The sequence below is a fragment of the Astatotilapia calliptera genome, chromosome 6 (assembly GCF_964374335.1).
Source record: "Astatotilapia calliptera chromosome 6, fAstCal68.1, whole genome shotgun sequence".
Taxonomy (NCBI): Eukaryota; Metazoa; Chordata; class Actinopteri; order Cichliformes; family Cichlidae; genus Astatotilapia; species Astatotilapia calliptera.
In genome coordinates, this window is record NC_137427.1 from 32202531 (window position 1) to 32225572 (window position 23042).

The 23042-nt window shown below is 38.7% G+C and overlaps 1 long non-coding RNA gene across 1 annotated transcript; it reads left to right on the forward strand.

The window, feature by feature from the left end:
• The first annotated feature begins 17497 nt into the window (after positions 1–17497).
• LOC145429523 (uncharacterized) lies at positions 17498–21084 on the forward strand. Its single transcript, XR_013909769.1, has 4 exons — positions 17498–18210; positions 19360–19412; positions 19670–19765; positions 20303–21084. It is a non-coding gene; the product is annotated as an uncharacterized LOC145429523 (long non-coding RNA).
• Positions 21085–23042: the final 1958 nt, after the last annotated feature.

Here is a 23042-nt window from a genome sequence, read left to right on the forward strand (position 1 = left end):
AGCCCTTCACTTCATTTAATGGAAGGAGTTTTATCAGAAATCAGAAAAAAAGGCAAACATGTAAAAGTACACGGACTAAAAATCTTTGGTAAATTATTTAGGCCAGAAGTTTGGGGGAATTTAAATTCTTGCTCCACTTTTAATTAGTGCTGCAACACCAACCGACCAACTACAGGAACAGAACACACATACAAAAAACCCACTGACAGTGTAGTGCAACACTTCACCTCATTAAGCCTACAAATGCGCATTCTGTGAAAGTGAAAAGACAGGATCATAAAAAGGGCAGGGATTATTGTTCTGTACTGTGCAGAGCTCAAAATTACACCGCTGTGTGAGTGTCTGCACTGACTGACAAAAGCAGCAACAGAGACAATAAACAAAGCCCCCCCTCACTGAAGACTGAATGATTGGATGCTTGCATAACACGTCTGATGATTAAATAGTTAATTGGTGTTTTTTGATGAGTAGGACATTGTAGTATGATGTCACAATGCTACAAACGACAACATGCCCTGTAATTATCTAAATTAGCTTTGTGCTATTTACAAATTTCAATATTTATTTAAATTTTACAGTATTTTTAAAAAATATTTACACTTATTAACGTATATTTTTTCAGTTAATTAGAAACAATTTCATTTTACATCACATTTTCTTTGTTCGTCTGTCCACGGATCCACGTGTCTATGCTGTGAGAGAGTGTGTATGTGTGTGTTGTTCTGTATGCATGTGTGTGTGTGTGCCTGAGGCCTCTTCATCTCATCAGCAGAAATCTATTCTGCTCAGACTCATCCAATAAGGTGGATAATGATACTCCACTCTAATATTGGGACCGTCCAAATTGAACACATTTAAACTTTAATGTAAGTCAAGTCCTGGGAAGAATGTAATCTGCCCCACTTAGTGTGTGTGTGCGCGAGTGCGTTTTGAAGGTTTGATCGTGTGATCTCGTGCGCAACTGTTTCTGTGTAATGTATAGCACTTTGACTTTTTTTCTTTTGTTGCTCCACTAATGAATTTAAATATGTTGAATTACTTTGAAGAAGAAGGTGAGAGGTGAGATGAGAATGTGTGTGAAGTGCTGCAAGAGAGGCTGTTTAAGCAGTTGAAGCAACAGTGTTTCGGTGTTTGGAAGTTCCTGCTGAGATGAACTGTGCAATGACAAAAACACATTGGACACCTTTTCACCCTCGCCCCCTCATCCTCCTCCGAAAGAAAGCACACGCTCCCTTACTTTTTAGCTGCTTTTCCATGTAAAAATGTAACTTTTTAACTATTATTTTTTTCGCCTTTATTTGACAGCATCAGCAGAGATACTAAAAGTGGATAAAGGAGAGGAAGGACGTATGACCATAGAGGAAGTAGGAAAAATTTGATATTCTTCTGGCATCTAATCACTTTGTTAAGAACTACTTGCCTACTGCGTGAGCCTCCAGGGTTTGTTTCTGTGCTGTGGCAACATTTTAAAAATAAGAAACCATGAAACACTGCAGTGTTATATTAAAAATGGTATAAATCAACTTTGTTTTCAGTTGTGGGTGCTTGGGTTTTTAGTACTATGTTTTTCTGTAAAATTCTAATTTGTAAACCTTTTTTTTTTTTTTTTACCACAAACGCCAGAGCAAAAAAATTGGCTTTCATATCCCTGATCTGACTGCAAAAAGTGAAATAGTCATAAAAATGCATTTTATTAGTCTTTGTTTGTTCATGGACAGATGAACTGTCTCGTATTTTTGCTATAAGCACCACTATTTTTCAAGGTCTTCAGGGGAAGTGTCACCGTGGCAACCAAGGAAACTTTAAAAAGTGGGAACTCTTACATTTGAAACTAAGCCAATTAAATGCATAGAGCTATAGATTTTTATTGCCTGACCCTAAATATGTAGCTTCATGCTTTAAATTTGAACTGAGAAGTTTGTGGCTGCTAAACCTAAAAACACAAGAGTTAGAAATGAAGTGAACGCGTAACTTAAAGAAGGTATAAAAATGATCTAGTTCTGCGATGGACTTAAACTCCTGAGAGAGAAATCATTTGTCATCAGTCTGTTCTGATGTTTAAAAAACAATTTATCTCTGGGAACATAGATTAAATATCATCATTTTTTCACAAACTGCTGTTTTCATTTAACATTGGTAGCAAAGCTAACTTTGTAGCTTCCCCAGTCTTCCACTTAGCTTTTGTTGTAGCACAGTTAGAGTTACACTTTAAAATAAAACAGAAAATAATAATCAAAGATTCAAATTTAAGTCATGCTGTAAGTCTTAATTCCAGTCAGTGTATTCATGTAGTACACTTTAAAACAACAGAAGTTAACCCAAGATGCTTTGACATTAGCAAACACTGGCATGCTAACCTCGTAGAGGATAAACATTAGCATTAGCGAGCATCTTAACTTGTTTTTTTGTTTTTGTTTTTTTTAACTTTGTTAAGGAACAGTATACAGAAAATGTATACAACTTGAACAAAATTAACATGTGCCAGGGGGTGTAATATAAAAAGTTACATGCATTCAAATAATTTGTAATTAGTACAAATAATAATAGTTTTCATGTGATCCACGAATCAATTTTATGTAACATAAAGTATCATTATAGTAATGTTTAAAATTAGGCTTTTGGCTACTGTATTTGCATTTGTGAAAATAAAATTTAGCTAAGATAACTAACAAGTTTATTATAAAGTAAACATCTTTTTTTTTGCCTTCGAAAGAAACAAAATCCAGCATTCTCCCATTCCAAAGTAAAGTCCGTGTAGAGCTGTCCAGTAATGAATCTACTGAAGTCTTTCCAAAACGTTCTAGCGTGTGAACACAGAGGTGCAGCACAGTCTCAGGAATGATTCACATTTATGTTCATTTTGAACTTTCTCATATAATGATTAGCAGGATAATATTTACGCAGTATTTTAAATAAAACTTCTTTTACTTTATTTGTTACCAGATACTTGTTAGGAATTGTCCATACTCTTTTCCAGTTAATGTCACTGACAAAGGAATTCCAATAAGAGATCACATGTGGAACAGATAAAGATATTCTGATTACCTTTACTATGGTTTGTTAGACAGATTCTTCCTATGTGTGAATCCACAGGGTTCAGGGGAGAAACAGTTGATATACAAGGTTGAATACCTTTAAATAGCATTATAATACCCGTAGGTATTTAACTTGTTAATGTTACAATGTTAGCATTTAGCTGCATGTGTCAGACTTGTCCATGCCATTCGGCTTTCGTGTAGCAGCAACTAGCTGAATCGTGCACATCTGTTATTGTCGCTTTAATTTGATTGGAGATTGATTTTTATTTTTATTACAGCACCTAAACTCTTCCGGCTCACCTGGTTGTGCTTTCCCTTTTGTCCTTCTTGCCACGACTACTGCTACAACCGTGACCTCAAATAACATGTAGCACACATATACAACACAGCAAAGCTACACAGGGCGACTAAGATGTCTGTAATTTTTGACATTTAATGTGAGCAAAACTAAAGATGTATTTTGTATGTAGTTTTTTTGATTTTATCTGAAAAGCTTAGAAAAAAGAAAAATGGCAGTCTGTAAGTAGTGCTGATTTTTCATGATGTGCTTCTATCAGTAGGCTAATTTATGAATCAAAAAATAAAATGCTAGTGTGAAATGTGATTTCTGAAAGCTTTATTAGTTTATTCCAATGTTCTGACACACTGTACTACTGTGTACTGTGGATGCTATATACCTTTCTATTAATTAACTTGTTGTCTTAAGTCAGGGAGCTGATTATTGATATGTCAAATTGTTTGATTTGAGTTGAGTTATTTTATGTCTTAATACAGAAGAAGTGATTTCATTAAAGAAAAGGTTTAATTATATTTGATCAAAAGAGCAATTTTTCCAGAAAGCAAAGCGCTACGTTGAATAAACCAAACTGCAGACAGGAAGGAGGAAGGAAAACTGCTCTCTGGTGGGAGAATTGGCCAACTTCCGCCATCCACCTTGACTACTTCCTGTCTACACTTCATATATGTGGCCTCATCAGTCAAGATAGACATTACCACTGTGCCTAAACCAGCCAGTCCACCTAAATAATGATTTAGTTGTTTAAAGAGACGTTTACTTGGAGACAGATTGTTTGTGTGTTTGACGCATGCTAGTCATAATTCTTGTGTGTTTGTTTTAAGAGAAAGTTGTTCTGATTGATTGTTTGGCCACGTTGAGAACCCTACTAACTGTGTGTGTGTGTGTGTGTGCAGTGCTTTACCACTAATCCATGAAGAATCCTCTTCCTCCTCCATTTCCTCTTCCTCTCAGGATGTCAGGGTCACATCAAAGGAAAGAGCAATGACTTCTGACCGCGCGACCCCAGTTTAGCAGCTTTACAAGCGGGCAGGGCGAGAATCCATTAGCCATGGGAACATCAACAAAAACAACAACGGCGACCAATGGGAAAACATTCGACTTGTACTTTTAATCAAGGAGTTTAACAAAGTCCAGCATGCTGACAGACGGCGGCGAGGACAGGTGATGGAACGCCATTAACATGTGATGTGTGATTATGAGCGCCAGAAATTATTCTAACAGTGACACTGATTAAATATATTTAATAATTCTCTATTTTAAAAAATTAATATTTCAATAATATGACTATTTTATGCCTGAAAACCTGATGAGAGTAGACTCAGATCCTTGTTTTCATAAGTAATGAAAAATGATAGGGCAACGTGAAACGGGGGCTTAAAATGCTGAGTGCTGTGTGCTTGCGTTGGTGCTTGTAAATGGGGCTAACCTGCATTTAAAGCAGCTCCCCAGCACTGCTCCCTGTTTTTGTCTCTTTCACAATGAGTAACTTATCTAAACCATCCCCTCTTCAGCACTCAACTTCAACTGCCTATTTATCCATTTCGGTTGCGCGCAGCCGGTCGTTAGTATTCTGGTACACACCTCAACAAAGCCATTATCATAAAAACACACACAATCACATGCAGATGGATTGCTCTTAGCCTCTTAGCTCGGCTGCTAATGGTGCTAGCCACTTAATTAAGGTCACTTATGGACAAACTCTGTTAGCATGGGCACTAATAAGTACTGCCCAGACAATGGGGCTGTGAGAGTGCGTGTGTGCGTGTGTGTATGGTAATGATATTGCTGTAAAGCCTGACCTGCAGTCTCCATTACCTCCAGCTTATTGAGTGGTTTGTTTTGCAGAGTGGCTCTTAGAGGTGGGTATCATTGAAATTTCACTGGATGGACAACTGGACACTTTAGAAAATGCAACACAATACATTTGGGACTGAAGTGTGTATGTGTGTGCGTGTGTGTATGTGTGTGGCCAAGTTGAGGGGCACCTAGAGACTGAAAAACGTGTCTGCAGCTTGCTCATCAAAACCCATGTGGAAACCGAATATCCGTCGCATCGGTAATTTACAGCCCCGCGCTTCCCTCCTCTTCTCCTGCCGTTCTTTGCTCCTGTCCTCCCTTCCGGAGCCTCTCCTCAGGTTGCCTCATCTAAAAACAATTAGTTCCCCCAAGCCGACTGACCAGCCAGTCAGACAGGTTAGGGAGTGACTGTTGTGTATGACTGTGTGCGGATGTGTGTGTGATCGTGTTGTCCTGCTGGGGAGCATAACATTACCCCCTAACATCACCACACAGGATGCTTCCGAAGACTTGCTGACCTTTCACCTTAGGCAGGGAGGATGAGAGACAAGGGGAAGTGATTTTTTTTGTGTGTGTGTCTGTGTGTTTGGGGGGGGGGGGGGGGGGGGCTGCTGCCCTTATATGGCAGCTTAGTGCAGGTCACAGGAAATCACTTTGGGCTCAGTTAGTACAATAGATTTTTATGTTTCTAAGTGGTTCAAGTGCCATTGAGCACAGGGATTTGCACAGTTAGTGCTGGTTTTGTGTTATTGTAAAGAGTGTTAGCTTGTTTTCTGCTGTTCCACTGCATGCCTTTTCAAAATAAACGTAATGTAGTGTGTGGTGCAATATGTCCCATCATATTCTGCATTTATGTGCTTAATGTAAGGCTTTTATTTACCTGACCAACTGAAGGCAAAGGACATTATTTTGAAGTCACTCTATTTGATTACAGTAAGTGGTCAAAATTATGAATACAAGAGTTACAAAAAATTAATGCACAAAGCGTCACTTCGCAATTTTTCATACTAACACAGGGACTGTGTTAAAAATTGACAGCCACTGCACTCATAGTGTCACTTTGTTGACCTAACAGCTGTTAGCTGCTGTTATTGTGTATATACTGTATATATTTATATTCTTCATACATTCTTATATAGTTCTATACTGTGTATTTTGTTGTACAGTTATTTTATTTTCAACTTTAATTTATATATTTTATCTTATTCTTTCCCAGTTAAATTCACCCTTTATTCTAATTTGTGTTGTACAGTTATTTCATTTTTAACTTTAATTTTTATATTTTATTTTATTCCTTCCTAGTTAAATTTACCCTTTTTAATTTTCAGATTTATTTCCTATCTTATTCATAGCCCTTTCTTTTTTTCTTTAGGTCACGAGCAGTTGTCTAAGCATTTCACTGCATATCGTACTGTGTATGACTGTGTATATGACAAATAAAATTTGAATTTCAATTTGAATTTTAACATGAAGATACATAGTTACAACATGAGCAAACAAACTGCAAATCTTGCTGCTAATACACAGACCCTTTATTTCTTAATGGGAGTTTTAGAAGTGAGACAATACAAAAGAAGGATGTAGCTTAAACTTGCACTCTTATTAAGATGGCCACCAGGGGTCAATAGTTGTGGTTGCAAAAATACTCTTGGACCTGTGGAAGCGTATGGAAAAACAGCCCTCCGACCAGAACTCTGTAAAGACTTTTAGTCGGTAAGTACGATTTGTATTATTACCAGTTAACAGTATAAATCTTAGGCTACAGCCCCACACACCAACACAAATCCCCATCCTAATGAGGACACATCTTTCTCTCAGTATTTAGTTATGAACACAAAGCTGAAAACACAAAGCAAATATGAAAACCAGCACAACGACACTTCAAAGTGATCTCAGCAATGATTCTACTGCAGAAACATAAACAGGTGGAAACAAAGACTGCAGCCTGACTGCTCATCCATTGTTTCCTGTTGAAGTTCAGGGTGTGGCTGCTGGGCTGGAGTCTGTATTCACTACACTTAAAAAAATCACTAGCTTTGTGTTAGCATGTTCTCTGAGCAAATACTTGCAATACTTGGATCGTGTCTTCATCCTTTTTTTCACTAAAAATAAAACTAATGTCCAGACCTCCACTCCTCAAAAGCTGTAGACCAGTGCACCATTTTATTTTAGGTTTGTGGAAATAAAAAAACAAAACATATTTGTTTGCTTTTATTTCTTTCTAATGGAACTAACTAATAATAATTGTAAATTTAATGTAATTACTGATATTAGTGCGATAATAAATTCAGTAGTCAGTTTAGTAAATAGAGTAATAATAATGTATGTATATACATACAATAAAAATACGTTATAAACATAATATGTCCATTCTTGCTTGCCTTTAACGGGCTGTGATATCTCTCATCTGCTCACAGACTTGCTAAAGTTTCTTCAGGGACAGCGTAACATATAAACTCTCTAATTGTGTTCTCCCTTCTTGCTTTAGTTCAGTATTATGTGGTACAGTATGAAATCATGTTGTGGTTTCTCTGGATTGTTGTCTTATCGTATTTATTACTGCTGTAATAGATCATATCCTGTCTGCCACAGTATATTATGTCAAATCCTACTGGATTTTCTTTTTCTTTTTTGGGGGGCAAACCTAGTTTCACTCATTTGTTGAGCAGACATTTACTGAGAGACAATGACTTATCGCTCCCCAGGTGAAAACAATTGATTATATCCTCACAGGGACTCCAGTGAACAGCTGTTTCTTTCTCTTTCTCCATTCACTTCCGCCACCAACCAATCTGTCTTTCACCCTCGCTGCCTCTCTTGTTCCCTTTTTTTCCTTCCTGTCTGTCCCTTCTTTCTACCCTTTCTCTTCCAGATGTATATCCTGCTTCATAAGTCTTCACTTTTGTCATCTTTCATGCTTTTCCTCAGCTTTTTAAAATTTCATTGTCAGTTGTGTCAGTGCATCTGACGCAGCAGCAGCATAGATGGTTTCACGATCAAGAGCGTAAAGTTCAGAGGCCAGATAAATAGTTGTCAGGGGTACCTCATCCCCAGAGAGAGAAGGATTATTATCCGATGAGGAACTTGAAACTAGAAGACAGGTTAGTGCATTAGCATGTTAGCGAAAGAGTACAAATCTTTCCCTCTTCACAAGCAGACTGACTGAGACTCCAACAGTTCAGTTAAAAAGTTTTATTACAGAGCAAGAGCCCCCTACATCACACAGAAACCAATGCCTTATAATATGGATGATTTCTGTGTGTTGTTGTTAACATTTTTATGATACATTCAAGTATGTTATCATTACAGACTTTAAAGCACTGGAAAACACATTCATGTCATTACCATTCATAGTCACCTTAGTATGATTCATGCTCTTGAATGTCCAGCACCGCTGAAGATTTTTTGCATTAATAAGGTTCTGCCGCACACGAAATAGATGGCCTCGCTTCACACACAGACTAGAGGGAGCAATCCCATTTCCAAAAGCCATGTGAAACAGATATGCCAACACAAAAATGAACAGGGAGAGAGGGAGATGGGGTTGGAGGTGATCCTGAGAGGAGGACTGAAGGAGAAGGGGGGAGATGGGTGGAAGGATAAAAGATGGATTAAGGCTGCGTTTCAGATTGGCAGTAGAGGTTTGCATGTGCTGCATATGTGCGCTTAATATGCGTGTGTTTAGTGCATGCACTAAGCTGAGAGATGTACGACTTTGTTAGTGTGTGTTTTTTTCCTGCTGCCTGCCATTCCCCAGCCTCAGAAGGAGAAAAAAAGCCTTCTTACCCAACATACTTATCTCTGCCTCTGTGTGTGTGTATGTGTTTGTGTAGAAACCTCTTTACATGTGATAATGACAGCTGTAATGCCTGTCTGATATATACTCAGCTCTGGGACTTGGGTTGCCTGTTTGGATGCGTTTGTGAGTGAATGTGTGTGTTTGTGTATCTGAAACATGCGCATAGGACAAGACACGCTTTATAAGCTCTTTGTGTGAACACAGGAATGTATCGGAGAGGGATAATCTTAAACCTGTTTGTGTGTACGTGTGTGTGTGCGCAGAAAAACACAGTGAGATGAATGTTGCATGACAGGCGTTGGGGATGAGATCTCCAATGATCACACTTTAATACCTTTTTTTCCTGTTCACACAGAAACACACACCTCTGTGTGGACTGGAATTACAATTGAGGAAAAAGCGAAAATGTAGTGAGAGACCAAGACCAGTCATTTTTTGTATTTTTGTTAACCTGCGTGCTTAACGGCACTTATGTTTCTGAAGAAACGATGGCACCAAAACCCGTGACTATTTGGAACAAATAATGGAAACAACTACTTGTATTAGGGTTATAGCAGCACTTTGGTTTGTGTTGTGGTATTCTTGTTTTCCTTCCTTCCTCGCTTCTGCAAAAATGCTCAAGAGTGACTTTGGATTATGTGTAGAGAAGAGCATTATGGGTAACCCCAGGTTGCAGAGGCTTGCACAAGTAGCATACTAACATCCAAAATCTGAACAGTGTACCATGTAGCTTGAAATAGGCTGAATGGTTGACCCTGATCCTCTCAGCAGGTTCTGAGGTTTGAAGCATTAAATATATTGTACAATCCTAACCCTACAAGTATAAATGTAAAAAGACAAACAGTAGATCCTCTCTGACTGAGCCTCGTGCACATTTATTCAGCTATAGTCACATGTACAGAAACTCTGTCCTGTGAAAAACCAAGTGCAGCCTACTACAATTGAGAGGGTAAGCAGAAACCAAGTGCTGCTGATTAAATGCGCTTGATTAATTGATCTTCAGAAAGTGTCAGCACATCTACTTGCTGGTTGTGAGTTAGCAAAATGCCACAAGCTTGGACAAGGACATCACAACAAACTCCCCCCAAGGTCAGGCCGTGAGCTACATCTCAGACTTTACAGCCCTCAGTTATGAAATGTTTAAATGCGTGAAAGTAGAATTAGACAACGACTGAACCAACCAAACACGGCATAGCAGCACCAACACCTCATACCACCTGTCAAGCATGGTGGTGAAGGAGTGCTCGTGGGTGGTGGATCTGGGCACCTTTCAGCCATTTGGTGAACCATGAACTCCTCTGTATATCCAAGTATTCTAGAGTCTAATGTGAGGCCTGCTGTCACAGCTAAAGTTTGGCTCAAACTGGGTCATGCAACAGAATGGCTAAAAAGTGAAGAATCAAGGTGTTGCAGAGGCCCAAAGTCCAAACCTCAGTCTGATTGACATGCTGTAGAGAGGTGCACATAAACAAATGTTCACAAAGCTCAATGAACTGAAGTATTTCAGCAAATGTTATACCAGCTTCTCCTCTTGTTTTTGTTTCTCAAACAAATTTCTTACCTCAAAGTATTTCATTTAAAGAACTTGCAGGTAGACGATCATATTATTACAGTTTTCATTTTGTGAATATAAAAAGTCCTACAAAGATTTATTTTACAGTAAAGTGGAAAGTGTTGGATATTTTTTGAAGATTGCAGGTATTGATGTTTTGGACAAGATGATACAATGGAAGTGGGAAAATAAGGCAGGTATTAAAACTTAGCCATAGTGAGCCGTCCCCCCCACAAAAAAATAACCCCCCCCCCCAAAAAAAACAAAAAAAACAACAAAAACAATTCCAACAAACAAGCAAGCAAAACCAAAAAAGGTTTTGGCCTTTATTACTACTCTACCCATTATGACTACTTTGAGTAGTTAACACTCTGTCAGTATACTGAACCTCAGCCAGCTATAGCAGCTAGCTATGTGCTACATGCTAGCTTAGCTAAAAAGTGCAGAACTGGGCCTGTGGGTTTTGAAACATTTTTAATGCAAATATCTAGTAAAGAACATAACTTCTACCAACAACAAGTCCAGGATATCAGTCCTGCTTGCTTTTGTTTTTTTGTGATACTGAATGAAATATTGGAAAGATTACACAACATTACACAGGTAAGATTAGCTTACCTTCCTAAGAAGTGATGCTAACTTAGGTTAGATGTGAAAACTAAAATAAATGATGATAAAATGATTAGAATAATTTTTTAAAAAAAGGAAAAATGTGTCTTTGTGCATCAATGTTTTTGCCATTATCCTAAAAATCTGTAATTTTATTTCCTTTGTAGTTTAATGTTAACTGTTCTTAACTACGTGTCTTCATGCTTGTAATCACATGCAGACACCATCAACACTCGGTCTCCTTCTCTGTCACAAAGCTTCCTTTCACTTCCTCACTCCTCTTCCTTTGATCGCTCTGTATCTGCCGCATCAGCAAGGTGCCAGGCAGCACAATGACAGCGCGGGATGACTGACATTATCCTCTGCCTGTCAGTCATCATCACTGCCCTCTATGGCTGTGTTTATCTGTAGCAGTGACTGACTGACTGACAGTGTGTGTGCACCTTCACACACACACACACACACACACACACACACACACACACACACACACACACACACACACACACACACACACACACCTGCTTTTCACTCATATTTAAAGCCACATACTGCAACCCTTAATCAGCCAAACTGGTAACAATTTGGTGGTTAAGGTAAACAGACTATTTAACTTAATTTGGACTGCAAAATTATTATATACTGTCATGGAGTTTGTGTTCATCTACAACTACTGCTTTCATTTCATCTGAATTTAATTTAGTATAACCTAAACATAACTACCATATTATTACAAAGCTACAAGAATTTAAAATATGAGTTGATGTCTTTTAATCGGCCAAACTGGTAATAATTGTAAAACTATCTTTTAGATTAATTCTGGTCACGAAACCTACATTTAAAAGTAAATTACAATTAAAAATCATCCTGGTTAGTGCAATTTTAGATGTATTAAAAAATGTATTATTTGGTATTTTAGTTGATTTTCCATGTTTCCACACACTGGAGACAAACTTGCTGTTTTGGCTGCTGAAACTGAACTTTTGTTATCAAAGTTTTAAGTGCTCATTATCAGCACATAGGCTACTTAATAATTATTCTCTGTGTTTGTCATTTAAGTGCAGTTTTGTTTTTCATCTTAACTTTTCCAGCGTCACCCTTTAAACTTTGAAAACGAGAGCGCATTGCAGTATTTGCTGTTCTCTGGTCTGTTGCCTCTCTTTGACATTTTTGCTCCAGCCTTGTTTTAGTTGCTGCATTATTTTATGCAAATTATTTGACCTCTTAAAGAGGAACTGTTGTTAAAACGATAAGATAGGACGATAGGATGAAAGACTGTGGAACAGCTTAGACAAAGTGCCAGCTGTCTGATTTAGAGTCAGCTGACAATACATGTGGTAAAATCAAGCGGCACTTTTAATTTGAGATTCTGGCTCCTACCTGATGGCCTGCACCATATGCTTTTCATGTTTAATTTCTAATGTAATTTACTGTTGTTTGTTTTAATGTTTTAAACAACACAGTAAATGCAGCATTTTGGTCTGTATACTGAGAATTCCCTCTAAAAATGCATTTTCATTACAGTATATTTGGATTAGCCCTCATACCTCTTATACTTATTTTAGTTTTGTTTATTACTGATTCAACGCTGAGTAGCTACAGACTGAGAATCACTTGTGGTGATCATTGCAGCATTTGTGCAGTTCTGTATGTTTTGACAGTACGAGCGTGTGTGTGTGTGTGTGTGTGTGTGTGTGTGTGTGTGTGTGTGTGTGTGTCACGTGTGGCCTGCGTGTGTGTGTTAGGGTTGGATGACAGTCACAGGTTCATGAACTGCTTGTGATCCATGCTGGTGCGTACACTATGTTTACACATAGTACATTATGTGTCTGCATGCAAGTGTGACTGTGTGTATTTTAGTGTAAATGTGTGTGTAGATTTGTTATGACCCATGATGTGTTTTTTTTTTCTCAAGAAAAAAAAAAGGGGAGGCGAAAGGAAAGCTGTGCCTTGGCCTGGATCTCCGCTACCAAGGTGGCCGGGCATCCCAGGGGGGCTGTGGCTCTGGGTCTGACCTGGAGAACGTTCTAGATCTGTGATGATGCACCCTCCACTGAAGACAAGTTTGTGTGTAGGTGTGTGTGTGTGTGAGTAAGTTTGTGTGCATCTCAGTGATTAGCCTGACAATCTGCCTATTAAGCAGTGTTCCAATAAGTGGACATTCCTGAGTAATAATTTACTACAGAGGGCAACAAATGTAAGTATATTTTGTTATGTACAGTTTCTTAGTTTTAATTGTTTTTTTTAACTAGCCACTCAATTTTGTCATTATAAGCCTCAACCAAGTTGTTAACAGTAATATTGCACAAACTTTGAAACCCTAACAAAAATCCTGCAAAACGCCCAAATAATAAAACATCAGAATAATTGGAAAATTTTATTTCTAGACTAAGAAAAACAATGTAATTTGTTGATACAATAGAGGAAAACATGGTGGATGAATTTAAATATTTAGTTAATGGTGCAATGAACACAATAATGGCAGAAAAACAACAAATGGTAACATCAGGGGAGCACATAAATGCAGTGTCATGCATACTTATTGGGATATTTTATTGGTGCCAAGCTCGTTAGTTTCATTAGTTCCAACTGTGTGTTTCCAGCTATGACACATCCAAATACATCCAGTGAAAAAAGGTTTGCGGTTTCTCGTATTGCTAATTTATTCATGAACGTAAAAGCCAGTCAGAGCATGTTTATTGAAAAGAAAATCTACAAATGTTCAAAAATCACTTTCATACAGTTATTTATGTACTCATGCTTTGTTAGCCTAGTATTGTCAATTCATTTTTACCCATCCATCTACCCCAACCTCCTCTGAATGTGGATTTTATAACTCCCAATAAGCATCACTTGTTTTTTTTTTCTTGTTTTTTTTTTGTCACAATCACCATGGCTGTTTGTGTACTTTTTTTTAACCTTTGTGTACATGAGCTGTTTTGAAATCAGTTGTTTTTTTATTGATTCTGTCATTTTTCTCTCGTGTTACACCAAAAAAATTCCATAAAAAGAGAGATTCAATTCATGATGTTATTTATTTGGTAGTCAGTGTTTTAGTATGCAAAACTTACAAAACTACAGGGACATTTTTATGAATATAAATTTAACTCGAAATACATCTTAGTCAATTATATATATATATATATATATATATATATATATATATATATATATATATATATATATATATATATATATATATATATATAGTCAGAACTGAGGGGATTGAACTACCAGAAGGCAACATTGCAGACATAGAGGACAGTTACAAGTACTTGGGGATCCCACAGGCGAATGGGAACCATGAAGAGGCCGCTAGAAAAGCTGCAACCACCAAGTACCTGCAGAGGGTCAGGCAAGTCCTGAGGAGTCAGCTGAATGGTAAGAACAAGATCCGGGCCATCAACACGTACGCCCTGCCCGTGATCAGGTACCCTGCTGGGGTAATAGGCTGGCCAAAGGAGGAGATAGAAGCCACTGACATAAAGACAAGAAAGCTCCTTACCATGCATGGAGGGTTTCACCCCAAGTCCAGCACCCTGAGGCTATACGCTAAGCGGAAGGAAGGGGGCCGGGGACTGGTGAGTGTCAGCACCACAGTCCAGGATGAGACAACGAACATCCAAGAATACATTAGGAAGATGGCCCCAACTGACCGAGTGCTCAGTGAATACCTCAGGCAGCAGAAACCCAAGAAAGAGGAGGGAGACGAGGAACCATCATGGAAGGACAGGCCCCTGCACAGTATGTACCACCGGCAGATAGAGGAGGTGGCTGATATCCAGAAATCCTACCAGTGGCTGGACAAAGCTGGACTGAAAGACAGCACAGAGGCACTAATCATGGCAGCACAAGAACAAGCTCTGAGTACAAGATCCATAGAGGCTGGGGTCTATCACACCAGGCAAGACCCCAGGTGCAGGCTGTGTAAAGATGCCCCAGAGACAATCCAGCACATAACAGCAGGGTGCAAGATGCTAGCAGGCAAGGCATACATGGAACGCCATAACCAAGTGGCCGGCATAGTGTACAGGAACATCTGTGCCGAGTATAACCTGGAAGTCCCGAGGTCAAAATGGGAGATGCCCCCAAGGGTGGTGGAGAATGACCGAGCTAAGATCCTGTGGGACTTCCAGATACAGACGGACAAAATGGTGGTGGCTAACCAACCGGACATAGTGGTGGTAGACAAACAGAAGAAGACGGCCGTAGTGATCGATGTAGCGGTTCCGAATGACAGCAATATCAGGAAGAAGGAACACGAGAAGCTGGAGAAATACCAAGGGCTCAGAGAAGAGCTCGAGAGGATGTGGAGGGTGAAGGTAACGGTGGTCCCCGTGGTAATCGGAGCACTAGGTGCGGTGACTCCCAAGCTAGGCGAGTGGCTCCAGCAGATCCCGGGAATAACATCGGAGATCTCTGTCCAGAAGAGCGCAGTCCTGGGAACAGCTAAGATACTGCGCAGGACCCTCAAGCTCCCAGGCCTCTGGTAGAGGACCCGAGCTTGAAGGATAAACCGCCCGCAGGGGCGTGCTGGGTGTTTTTATATATATATATATATATATATATATATATATATATATATATATATATATATATATATATATATACATGTATATATGCATTTATTTGATTTGCCTGTAACTTTTTGAAAGAAAGTTTGTAAAAGGAAGCAACAAGCACAGATCTGGTTTAAAAGGACATTTATTGGGGATTCCCACTCACATGAAGTATTTGGGCCTCTCCAAAACACTGACAGCAGCTTTAATTAGCACAATTTTTAACTTAGCAAACCAACTTAATGAGTAAAACATGAGGGACAATCCTGCTGCATGCATTTCCTGTGTTTATACATCCCAGTTTGGAGACTGCTGTCTTTGGTTGTATGTTACCTTTATTGTTTAAATCCTCCTGGGCGCTATAATCCACTGTTCTGTGTGTGTTTACATGTTTGTCTATCTGTATGGGCTTGTATCACGAGTGTGTGTGCGCGTGTTTGTGTCTGCAGCCATAAGTTAGCGAGTGTGTGTTGGTGTATGGTCCCTCGGTGGCTGTTCCCCCCGCTGTATAGACGCCTGTTCTGGCGATAGCATTGTCTCCATGTCCAAAGACCTGCCGGCTGCCCTATTTCACCACGTCTTTATCATGCTAATACAGAGAAAGAAGGAACAAGGGAGGAGGGAGAGGCGAAGAGAGAGACGGGAGAGGGAACGATAGCTCGACAAACAGAAAGAAGGGGTAATCTTTCCCCTCCTCTCTCCATCCTCGTCTCTCCGTTCTCACCACCTCCTCCGTTCTCTCTATCCGTCTTTACTTCCCTTTCTTCTCATCCCCGCACCCTCTTCATCTGCCGCTTTCTTATCTTCCCCCTTACTTCTTTGATAATCCCTCCGAACATTGTCTTCATAATTACACACAACAATGATTCCCATCCTTGCAAGAGAAATGTGCGCTGTGCATGGAGAATATTTCATAGATGAAGACCAGTGTGTGAATTAATAACTTGGGTTTCTCATATAGGGTTGCTACCATGTCTTTGTGTGTGTGTGTGTGTGTGTGTGTGTGTGTGTGTGTGTGTGTGTGTGTGTGTGTGTGTGTTTAAAGGGGGAGCACACAGAGCCCAGTGTTGTTTTAACACGACTGTTACATTATGCATGCTGACAGCCCTGCCTGTCCCCATTAAAGGCCCATCTTGTTTCCCCATTATATCTGGTTTCTCTGTTAATAGAGCTCTTTGTATGGCACTTCCTTTTATACTGGGGGTGTTACAACAGAAAGGTCAGCACCGGTATAACCTGCCACACGGCTGCGGCTCGCACGAGAACCAGAATATCAATGACTGCATAGTCCTCTCATAACAGTTCTGATTTTGGAAGAAGGAATGTTCGGATACTTCTTGTGTCTGTCTTTCTAAATTGTTTGCTTTTTAAATCCATAACTAATTGCATCATCTGTGTTAATGAATAGTTTATTACTGCATTATAGATAAGTATTACTAACCAAAAAAGGGCACTGTTTGAAAGACCCCAATAATGGGATCTCTATCTTCCAAAGATGTAGAAAGTAGTTTAGTTTGCTAAGTACATGGATGGTGGAGTTTACAAAGCGCAATGTTTTGACACCAGATGGATTCTTTTGATCCATTCAATAAAACTGTTACCATGAGATAGACTGTAATCTGCAAAGTCTGTTTTTTATTTTTATTTTCACCCTTTATTGAGATATTCCTGAGGTAAACATCATAACTATATTGTTTGCATCTCACAGAAATCCTTGCAGCCACTGGTCATCTGATTATGAGGCTTAGCTGAATGGCTTTATTTACCTTGTATTACATAAGGCAGTTTCAAAAGTGAACCAAATGAAACCTTGCGATCTGTCTGCTGCTTTGGCCAGTCCCTCACACACTGTAATCCCTAACAGTTGTCCTAGCTCATAACTAATAAGCTCATAACACTCAAATGTCGTTTTGTAGTTGAGCAAACTATAAAGTATTGAGCTCTGTTGGCTTTTATGCAGCTTTAATTGAATAGGGCTCAATATTTTTTAGCTAATTTTTTTGGAAAGCTCAAAAAGTTTAAGAAGCTTAGTTTAGTGACGTTCTGGTGGGTGGAGTCTTGTCGCTCCCTCAGGAAAGCTGAGTCAGCCATCTTGAATTTACCTTGATGCGGGGAAGATTTGGCCAGCCCGTGTGGATTAAGAGTCCCCAACTTCAACCCACCACCTTATTTTTTTTCATCAACTGCCCTAAATTTGGTAAGTCTACGTGTTTTTGTTTTGTTTAAAGTTAATGTAGATAAACATTCTTTTTTAATTTTTTACTGGAAATATATTCGTACTTTGTGCACAGTGAATGTTTGTTATAAATGAATTCGAATCCAAGTAATTGTAATTTTAGAAGTTTTCGAATGTGACAAATACGTAATGTTATTTCAAATTAGAATGGTGTAACGTTTTGGCGGTTTTCCGTGGGGGACAACATTTCCCATAATGCATTGTATTCTTGCCCGGGAAGTTGACGGTTGGCAGTTCTAGCTCCATGCATTTGAACTTTCTACTAAAACTTTCTACTGTCCGTTTCTACCGGTTGTCGTATTCGCCGGTAATGCACGTGCGTATTGTGAGTATACTTATTTCAATAAGTGTCCGTGTTACACAGTCAGTAGTTTACGCTGTTGAGCTGTGTGTGTGTGTGTGTGCTAGCATGAAGCGAACAATAATAAACAACGTGAGTGTGTTATCATTATGGTAATTAGACACGTTTGTATTTTTTCGTAGTCTCAAATGTGTGGTTGTGAGATAATCTCGAAATCCTTTTAACAGTTTAGAGGGGTATTCCACTAAGCGAGCTCTACAAGTCAAGGCTTGCGGAAAAATGCATCGCCTGATTCAGCCTAACATTATACACTGGTCGAACTCGGTGCTACGAACGACGTTCAGCTAAATTGTTCACGCTAATTCGACAAGGCTCAACCAGACTGAGGCGCCTCCTTGACACCTTTAAGCCAGACCCTATCGATCTTTGCTAGATAAATTGAAATGAAATGAAAATAAAGAGCCGCGTTCTGCTCCCAGGCTAAGAAAGAATCATTGATGCAGACTGTGCGGATCACAAATACTCCCTAACCTGTAAGGCTGGGGTGTCCAAACTTTTTTCACTGAGGGCCACTTACTAGAAATTAGGTAAATACCCTTAACTTTAGTGTATTAAAGATCACAAAATCACTTAAAAGTGGTCGAATATGTTATATTGTTGAATATAATTAAAGACAAAACTGCCTTCATCACAGCTTTCCATAAATGGATCTTTATTGATTCATTCAGAAAAAGCTTTGGTAGCTTATTTTCAGAACAGCAGCCTCAGATTTCTTCTTAGACAGAAGATTTACAGCACAGAGAAAAAAACAATAAAGGGGAAAATAGGACGGGTAAATTTCAAGTTTGTTATTTAAGTTATTAAGCTTAGCAACACACCTATCAACATTAGTTCGAAACGGTTAACATTTACAGACTGAACTGGACTTAATAACAGGAGTGCATATAATCTTAGTAAATTATTGTGGTGAGAATCAGCTGCGCTGGGTATGTAAATCGGGCCATCCAGCTGCGATGCTGATTCGACGTCACTCGTGCCAAAAATCCGGACAAATGTCACTTGATCAAGGAGCAGATCTGCATCAGATGAGATCAGCTGACTACATGCGTGTGTGCTGTGCAAAAAATGTTTTTGAACATTAATAAGTCATCTTTGTGCACATATTGTTTACAGATATCAGACTGCAAAGAGCTACAGAGAGTCAACATTTCACCAGTTGTCAGTGGGTGAGTTTTATAATTTGTCCTAATTTAAATAAAAAATAAATACAAAGAAATTAGAGAATTTTGCCCTGAATTAAAAATTCAAATTTTTTAGATTTTTTTGGGTTACCCTTCTAGATTGACAAGTTTAGCCCGTTACACAAAAAGTTTGGACACCCCTGATCTATAACAATGACAATCAGAACATGGCTATCCAACACTTTGTTTTTACTCTGCATTTGTGTAAATACTATTCTAATAGATATTGTATGTTCATCTAGGAACAGCATGATGTAAATACAAGACGGGCCCTCGTCCTTCGTGCACTTCCTGTGTACCTGCGTGAAGATGCCTCCACGTTATTCAGGACTTGTGATGTAAGTGTACTGGCCTCAGCATCAACCCCTTTGCCTAGCTGTTCAGTCAAACATATGACATCACTCAGAACTCAAGGAGAACCAGGGTGTATATCAGGAAGGAGGTTCAACACAGTCCTCATTTGACTTGTTTTCTCCCATATATCAACTATTGTTGAATAAGATTGTTACGCATAAACCAGAAAACATGAAAATAGTTGAAAGATTATTAAACAAAAACAAATCCACAGATAAAAACTATCTCCCTTTTAAAATTCAAGTGTTCTATTTTTTTGGAGGTGCCATGTTGTGGTCAGAGAAATGTTTGGTAAATAACAAAAACAAATATCTTGGCATATATTTATTGAAAACATTTAAAACCAAACCCAAATTAAGATTATTGTAATGCATCATGATGTATCGCAATATCAAATTAAATCGTTGACATTATAATCCTAAAAGAAACGTGTGACTTCTGAAGATTCACACCTCTAATCAGTAGCATGATTTGTGTCCTTGTGGGGCTGAACTCATTCTTATATTATTTTTGTTTTGCAGTCAGCAGATGGTCCAGACCTCACTGACACTCCTGTGGCTCTGCTGACAGTTGTCACGGATGACTCTACTGATTCGGCCCTCTTCAGTCCCGAAAGCATCTGCATTGTCGTTGAGGATGAAATACTTGTGAATGGTCCCACAAATCTGGCTGAGTCATTTCTCCTGCTCTTTGGGTACATCTATGCACTAGACCTACAATACCCAAAGAAACCTGAGCTTACATTCACATTTATCCAGAAGGTTGTGATGTGCCTTGAGGACAACAAACCACTGAAAGGGCATCTACTGATGCTGAAGAATGATTTGTTCAATGAGTGAATCACTCAGAATTGACTACTTGTTGAGCTGAGTATTGAGGAAGCTTTTTTTGTTTGTTTTTTTCCTAATCATTTGCCTCTTCTACCTCACATTTAAGATGAATGACTGTTCAGTTCATGCACTATTCATGTTTAATGTTCTGTTGCCTAACACGTAAATGCACTGCCTTGATGTTTGTTCCCTATAAGTACAGCAGTGGAAACAGTACTGTTTGTTTTTATGTATTTTTAAAAAAGAAAGTGAGCTGCAGCTGTCAAGGTACAGTAAGTGTTAAATGCCTCAATGTTCTAATAGCTGCAATTGCTGTTAATACTGAAAATGTTATTGAATTTTAGAATTGAGATGGAGACCCTTGGAGTCTTTTTCTCTTGTTTTATTTATGAAGCACTTTTTTATGAGTGAGCTCTGTTGTTTGTGCCTTTTTAAAAGCACATTGTGTTTAATAAAAAGTTGTTAAATTGTTAGTATGTGTAATTTCATGTTTTCTAACACTTTTAGCTGATTATAATTTACTGGGCAGTTTAGAATTATTTGTAAGTGTATTTTACACCGTATTTTAAAAATATTGAAGATTTTAAGGGTTATTTCCCATATTATAAGTTAGAAGATATGAAAAAGTTTGAGTTTATTTCCCACATCGTATGAGTTGCAATATCTAAAATATTTTGAGTGTATTTCCCACCTTAATTAAGTTGAAAAATATTGAACATTTTGAGTTTATTACTCCCTAATTATAAGTTGAGGAATATCAACATTTATGAGTTAACATTGAGGTAATTTAAGGCAACTGCAACTATAATTTTTATTTTAGTTAAACTTAAAACTTTTAAAAACACAACTAAAAAATTGTTGTGTAATCTGTTACACAACAATTTTTGAGTTCTGTGAACTTATTAGGTTTTACAGTGCATGTAATGCTCATTCTTAGTGGATTATTTGGTGATGTGTTTATTTTGCTGCTCTCACAAGACATCCATTGAGTTACTGCCTTTTGTTTTTATATCCCTGTCAGCTAATCAGGTTGCAGGACACATCCATGCATGTCCAGATTTGACCTTTGACCTTTATATTCAAACAGTCAGTGCTTCACCATTTTTTCCTCCTAGACATCTGTGTTAAATTTTAGCTTGGTTAGTTATATCGGCTGTGGAATATGAAATCCTCTTCGAAGCCCTGAGTTTTAGCATTTTGGAGGCGGTTATGTCTGTGTTTTGAGCCAGAGGTGAGCATGTTTGCTAAGATACTAGTCGGGCAGGTTGGTGACCCCTTGGAAAAATGTGTGTTCCCTGATCGATTGGTGAGTGGTTGCTGACTGTTGATGACCAATGATGAGTCATAAAAACCAATGCTACACCAAAAACCTTCCTTTAGTTGCTAGGAGATTGCCACAGTTGCCCATAGTTCACATGGAAATGAAAACACATGCTAACTAACCCCTCAGCGGCAGCAAAACCTGAAGTTTCAGATTCCTGAAATGCAACGCAAACCAGAAATCAAGAGCTTTTGTCTTCAAAGAGAAATTGGCATCTTACCGCTGACAACAAGACATTACCAAAAAGCTAAATTTTTTCGTTGAAGGTGAAAATTCTCCACCCCTGCTTTGCATTGCAAACTTTGGGTTTGGTTACAGCGACCAAACCAAGTCGTAGCAGATTTTCTCTTTGTGACTAATCTCACCTAGTGACAGGAAGCAACCTCCAGCAACAACTTGCAACCTGATTGGGGAATTACTCATGTGTCCCTTGTGACCAGGGTTTGCCAAGCAGTCAACAAGTGGTTTCTAGGCTTGTGAGACTGGGGCCTAATTAGTGTGAACATATTTAGAATTTCCTTCACCAAACTCGAGTGCAGACCTCTTGGTTGGGTTGGTACCCAATTTCCTTCGGGGACAACCTTCAGGATCAATAAAGTTTTATTGAATTGAATTGAATTAGTAGTTCACTGCACAGCAAGTTATATTTGCAAATTGAGTGGAAAGAATGTGGAAGGTGGGCTATTAACAGTGAAATAATGTCTGTAACTCAACTAAGCTGAGGTGATAACTGGCATACAGCTACTGGCTCCACCAAAGGCCACACAGCTTTACAGCCATTTTTTGTTGTACTGCAATGTTGACTTTTTGCTGTACAGTTGGGTGTTTTGACACTGGAGTCCGTTGGGATTTACTTCTGGAGCCGCTCTCTTGTCCATCTTCTTTGTGATTATGATTTCTACTCCTGTATTTTTTAGGTTGTGACCAAAAACATGTCTTGGGTCCATGACCTTTGACCTCCAAAATATAACCAATTCATCTCTGAGTACAAGTGAACTGTGGTTTTTGTTAGTGATTGTGACATTTTTGTCATTTTCCCCACATCCACAGAGGGGTTTTTTTTAAACTGCATTGAAGCACCAAAACAATTCCCACAAAATCTTCACCGTG